Raw genomic sequence first — 6,256 nt, 5'->3', positions numbered from 1 at the left:
TGGGGTGCGAGATCTTATAGAGCGCCCAGTGTTTTTCCTCCGGAAACACGATGAGCTCCACCGGAGGGACTTGATTGTTCACCACCCCGAGCACTTTGCTAATTGGAGAGTTTTTACACTGCTGTTTTGACTCATGGTATTACGAGCAGATCAATATCCTGCCTTTGGAATCACCATTCCTCTCGTTACTCCATAAAAATGTAAATTGCCCACCACGCCTGGTGTGGTTCACACGCGGGGATGGGGAGGTTTCTGGATGGTCTTGCTGCCTTTGACTAAAGCATTTATCTGCTTCTTGTGCCTACTGCAAAGCAGCCATGAGCCCAAGTCGGCAATGCAAAATTGTTAGCGGATAGGAAGGTGGGATAGTGGGGTGGGCTGGTGGACTGGGTTGCAAAGGGATCCAGAAAATAAAAGTGGCTTGAAAGAGAACAAATAAGGCCATGGTGGCATGTAGGAAAAATGAGTGTGTTTGGGCAGTTTAGGGAAAAAATCTAGGTTGTGAGTGGGCGAAGGAGACAAGGGGAATTATGGATGTAGGTATGAGCACATGATGGGGCGGCAGAAGGTGAGCACAGAGCCCGGGGGTGGTCTATGTGTGGGGTGCCCTGAAAACAAGGAGTGTGAGCATCCTCCGCCGAGCCCCGGGGGCCAGCACTGGCCATCCGTCTCCACTGGGGCGGTGGGGCTCAGCCCTGGTGGGTTACAAAAGGAGTTGAGTCACCTCTGGGCTCTAAAGCTGTCACTGAGGTTTGGGTTTCGGGTTTAGAGGTGGGAGATGGCGATGCGAGACTTTGAAGCAAACTCCTGCTGGACGTGTCCAGTTGGAACAATGAGAGTGGGCAAATGCAGGTGGTGGGACATGGCCAGGGAGTAGCATCAGAGAGAAACCTATTTCTGAGTAAAACAGCACTTAAAGGGGTGTTGCAGTATTTCAAGTCAGTGCTTTCTTTGCTCAAAGAGAGACTCTTAACCCAAAGAGAAGGAATTTAAAACCCCAGAGGAGACAGAAAGCATACAGGCAGGAGGCTCAGAAGGACAAAAGGTCTCCAACAGTGTCCCATTCCCACGATATTTGTTCCAAATATCTGCTATTGGTTACCTTTATTACACTTTGATTGGAGAAAAAAGTAGGGAGGAAAGTATTGTGACTCTGTCCTCACATGTACATTAGGGAGGGCATCAGGATCCGCGTCTCTGTTCATTTAACGCTCTGCTTTGGGGAGAAAAGTGTCTTTCTGCCTGCAGAGCACACCAGGCCTGATCTCATCCAGGACTCTAGAGGCCACTGTAGTAGTAATAATAGCACAGATCAAATTAAAATACAGAGTCAAGGAGATTCATTGCTAACCAATGGAGCTGAATCACTTGAACAAATTGATAGATGAGGAAATCAGAACGTGTCTGGGGATATTTCACAAATGTCAGAAGATGAAAATTCTTGTGAAACTATTATTCACGATCACTAATTACACCCCAGATCACGTAGACGGTGACAAACATGTTTATCGTTTCTCTCGGCGATAGAGACATCCATCTGAGCATGGCCTGGTGGGGAGGATGCTCATGCGCATCAGAGACCCGGACCTATGTACAAGACAGGACCGTATTGACCCTACAGCTGGTCTCTGAGCCCCACATATCTCCTGCAAAGCTCCTGGTCTTTGGGAGAGGCTTCCCTGCATCCCTTGATCCTATTCTGAGTGGATGGCAGTTTTTCCTTTGGGTAATTTGTTGGTTTTATGGAAGGAATTGCCTTTGCAGTTGTCCTAATACAAGTCACGGGAGGTGATTTGTTCTCCAGTTTGGATCATGGTCTCTGGGTGGCTTATATGTGGTCATGATTCTTCCATACGTCAGTTATTGGTTTTCTATTTACGAAGGAGATAAATGAAGCACAGAAAAAAACCAAGATCTTAGAAGGATCTGGGGGACACCCCAGGTCCAAGTTCAAACCTCCAAATCCCTAAGAGGTGATTTAAACACAAAGAAGATCTCTCTCTTGTTTCGGACAGGGATTGCTCGTGTGAAATCCCTCTCATTAGAGGTTAGACAAATCTATGTCAAAATAGCTAAATCAGAACAACTCCTGCCCTGGGGTGTGGGAAGTGGGAGCTGCCCTTCTGAGGTCTCCTCCAGTCCTCTCTTCCAAAGCCCAGCAATCTCCAGAAGGGATTTGAAAGTGGATTTGGATGCCTTTGCCACCCCCCCATCATTTGCTGTGATAGTTTTGCTGGCATTTTTCTTTCCACAGGGGTCCCCGAGGCTTGCACAAGCGGTGTTGCGTGCACTGGGGTAGCTGAGCCATTGCAATCCACTGCACAGCCCATGGGGTGGGCATTTGGGCTACTCCGGGGCTGGGCCACCCTACCGAGCTGTGCTTGGGATGGGGACTGTGTGCTCTGCAACGCACGTTGGCATCAGCCTTTGCACATGCACAAGGAAGAGGTTGGCAAGGAAGGCTTGCTGCAGTGTCAGGGCAGAGCATGTCAGCAGCCCCCGTGTGTCTACCCATAAAACCTCCATCCCAGAAAGGTGCACCCTGCGCCTGTTTTTACTTCTTTTCCTTATCCAGATCGTGCTGCAGGAGAAATCTCCACCATTAATGTTGCAAAGCGGCTGATTCTGCGATGTGTCACATCCTGCAGGCTGGGCCAGGCAGGACACCAGGAGACAGAGACAATGGAGGTTCTCGCCTGGGCTGGGTGAGGTGTGAGGAGCCACTGGGGACATGATGCTGTGCATCACTGACTCCAGATCCCTGCTTTGCTGCAACAATCCTCCCAGGTGATTCCTCTTCTAACCCTACCAGGCCATCTCTTACAAGGAGTTTGGGGCCTTTCGCCCCATTAGAGAGAGGGGGTCCAGCCAAGTGCCCCCCTCATGTCTACCAACCCATTTCTAATTTCCATTTGACATGTATTCCTGGCCAGATGATCCCCATTTCTCCCTGGGTCAAAGTCTTCAGTTCTGAGAGTTCTCACCCCTCCCTGGTCTTTCTCAGCATCTCTCAGCCATCAGAATGGCACCGAGCATCACTGAGTATCAGCTGCTGAAGACACGCAGGTCCTGCAGGAGCTGCCTCCCTTGGGGTGAGACAAGATCTGTCATGCTTGGGATCTCTGAAGGTCTAATGGACCATGGACCAGAGCATTTCTTTTCTAGCAGCTTCAGCATCCCGTCTTGCTCTGCACTAGCTGTGCCATTCCCATTCCTGAATCCTCTTCCTGACTTTTTTCCCAGGGCTTTTTTTTGAGACTTATGATGCAAGTCAAACTGTACCCGTTGCCTCGTCAGTGAATGAAACGATGTGCCAAGCAGACCCTCTCATTTTTACCTCTGATGAAATGTGTGGGTTTTTTTACATTAGTATATTAGTATTTAATTGCTGGGTTGCATAAAGAGTCCATGATCAAAACTGTTAGTTATTTCTCAACAAGGAAGTTGTCTGGAGTAGGAATAAAAAGACACCAGGTTGAATCAACCAGGATCCTTGATGTGAGGGTGAAGGGACACTGCAAACTCTAGCTTTGGCCAGAAGAAGGAACAGAAGCAATTCAAAGGGATGAAGTGGAAAACACTGATGCAAGGGGGTTATGAACAATGATTTTTTATTGCCTCCATGTCTGCTGTGAAATAAGGAGGTGAATAGCACTTAATATTTCACAGAGACAGTGGGTTACACCTTCGAAGCACGTTACCAGCTAAATGACAAGAAGAGTGGAGATCCGTGAGCAACACGGGACATGCCGCCCATCAGGGCAATGTTGCAAGAGTGAGAAGTTTCCCCCATTCATCCCCACTCCTCATGTCCTCTACTTTATCTTCCGGGCTGGCACTTTGCAGACCTGCTTTTGCTGCTGGCTTGGGATGCACTTTGCCACGGGCACGCAGCCTTGCTGCACCGGACAGGGACAGGTCTGCACTGGGCAGCACTGCAGGACGCACTGTGTTGGCTTGCTGTAGCATGGCTTCCCCCCCTGGTACCCTGATCCGTGGCACGTCTCGGAGCAGACCGACCTCCCGTAGCTGTGGCATCCCCCCGACGACCCATAGCTGTATGTGGGTCTCCTGACACAGCTCGAACCACCTCCGTGGCACGAACCTGAGGACCCGTGGCATCTCTCAGAGCAGACCGACCTCCCGTAGCTGTGGCATCCCCCCGATGACCCATAGCTGTACGTGCCCCTCCTGACACAGCTTGAGCCCCCGCCTCCGTGGCACGAGTCAGCCGCAGCAGAGCCGTGGCATCTCTCGGAGCAGACTGGCTGCCGATAGCCGTAATGACGGTAGTTGTGCCCTCTCATGCCTTCAACGCCTTCGCTGTCGCACCCTGAGGAGCAGGTGTTATAGCCGTAGCAGAAGGGTGTGCGCCGGGTGTCCAGCCAGGACCCCGAGGGATCATACCAGGTTGAGTTCAAGTTGAAGTATGATTCTCTTCCAGAAGAGCGTATCATGTTTGAGTTACAGGGAAAAACCTGAAAAACACATGGCTAGATAGGCTTGCATTTCCATCTCCTCTGTTTTCATTTAATTTCCCATAAAGCTGCTTCAGTGAGCCATGCACAGGTCAACCTTGCTTATCCTGAAAACCTGGATCTAAAGGAAATTCTTACAGTTGCCCAGTACTGCTCAGATTACATCCAAACCCTCTTTCTGACCTTACCCTTGATTTTTTTTTTTCCCCTCCAAGAACAGAAACAACCATAAGGCACTGCAGCACATAGTGTCATTGCTGTAAATCCCGTACCCAAGTCCCCCAGTAGTTTCTTTCTTGGCTTAGCCCATCATCCTCTAGCCCTTGTGTGTAGAGCATGGTCTGAAGGACAGTGCAAGCATGCCAGATCTGTGACCTCCTCAATCCAGACACCCATCCAAAAATGAACCCGGCTGCTCCGGGATGTGTCTTACCCAATTCACAAGGGAAGGCAGATGCTGACCAGGGGAGCAGATTGTGAGAGGCAAAGGGACAGAGGCCTTTTATATGGTTCCAAGTCTTCCCCTTGTAAATGAAACACACCGCAGGAACGAGGACTAAATTTTTTATTGACAAAACATCTCCTCCATTTGGATGCTGTTCCCAGCACTTGGCATGTTCTGCTTGACTCATGATTCCTGATAAACATCACTTAATCATAATGTAGTTACCGAGTGGTGCACATAAAGGACTCACATCGTTTAAAGCCACACATGTGAGGCAGGTAATAACGTACTTATTCACCGTCTCCAGAGGACCAAGACACTGAGTGGAGGCTGGCGGGTGACCTGTGAGTCAGGAGCCGTGATGTGCACCGTGCTAATGTCCCGGCCTTCCCCTTCTGCTATCCATGAGGAGCATTTCCAGGTGCCTGAAGCACAAACAGGTGATTGGGAAGAGCCAGCTCAAAGTCACCAAAAGCAAATCATGCCGATGGGTTTCGGTGATGAAGAGGCTGGCTCTGTGGATGGTGGAGTGCGATGGATGGTGCTATCTCAACTTTTGCCAGCCTTTTGGCACAGTCTCCCATGGCAGCTTTATAGTTAAACTGGTGGAGGTATGGACTGGATGGGTAAACTACATGGTGGGTGAAAAACTGGCTGATACTGGTGCTGTTTAACATCTTCATTAATGCCCTGGATAATGGGGGGGACTTGGCAAATCTGCAGGTGGCACCAAATTGGGGTGAGTGGCTGAAATTGCTGGAGGATGGGACGTGAGCAGGCTGGAGAAACGGTCGGGTGGCTGGGATGGCCTAGCTGGGATGGAAGGGCTGGGGCGGCTGGTGAAAAGCAGCTCGGAAGAAAAGATGGACCAAAGCTGACCTGGAAGTGCCAGCGTGAGGGCTAAGCTGGCCCTTGGTCTGTGGGCTCTGAGTCAGCCCTTCGGGCACTGTGCCGGGAAGGTGCCTGGGAAATAGCTTCAATGAGAAGAGGCTGGGAAGAAAATAGCTAATACAATAAGGGATTTCTGAAGTTAAAGTTCATATGTAAGCGGTTTTTAATTTGGTTAATATTAGACATGAGAAAAATAAATTGTTGTGGTTTTCTGCATTAAGAAAACAAGAATGAATTTCTTTTTTACTTTCTGGTTTTCCTTGGTGGTTGCTAGTGGCTGTGAGGACACACTGGGGCCATGCTTAGGCAATACAAAGAAACAACAATATATATTTAATGCACCTAGTGGAAAGCTTTTCTGGCAAAGTGAGAGAGAAACAGCACGTTACCAGCATGCCTGCAAGAGCTGGGCAGTGGGGAGCTGCGGGGGAAGAGCCTGGCC

At 49.7% G+C, this 6,256-nt stretch overlaps 1 protein-coding gene across 1 annotated transcript in view; it reads right to left on the bottom strand.

Moving 5' to 3' along the window:
* LOC103915410 (keratin-associated protein 5-4-like) overlaps window positions 1-6,256 on the bottom strand; it is a 20,853-nt gene that overhangs the window by 926 nt on the left and 13,671 nt on the right. The window lies entirely within an intron of this gene.

This window comes from Pygoscelis adeliae, unplaced genomic scaffold (assembly GCF_000699105.1).
Source record: "Pygoscelis adeliae isolate BGI_AS28 unplaced genomic scaffold, ASM69910v1 Scaffold704, whole genome shotgun sequence".
Lineage (NCBI taxonomy): Eukaryota > Metazoa > Chordata > Aves > Sphenisciformes > Spheniscidae > Pygoscelis > Pygoscelis adeliae.
Note: the sequence above shows the minus strand (reverse complement) of the source record. Positions and strands in the feature narration are given on the sequence as shown.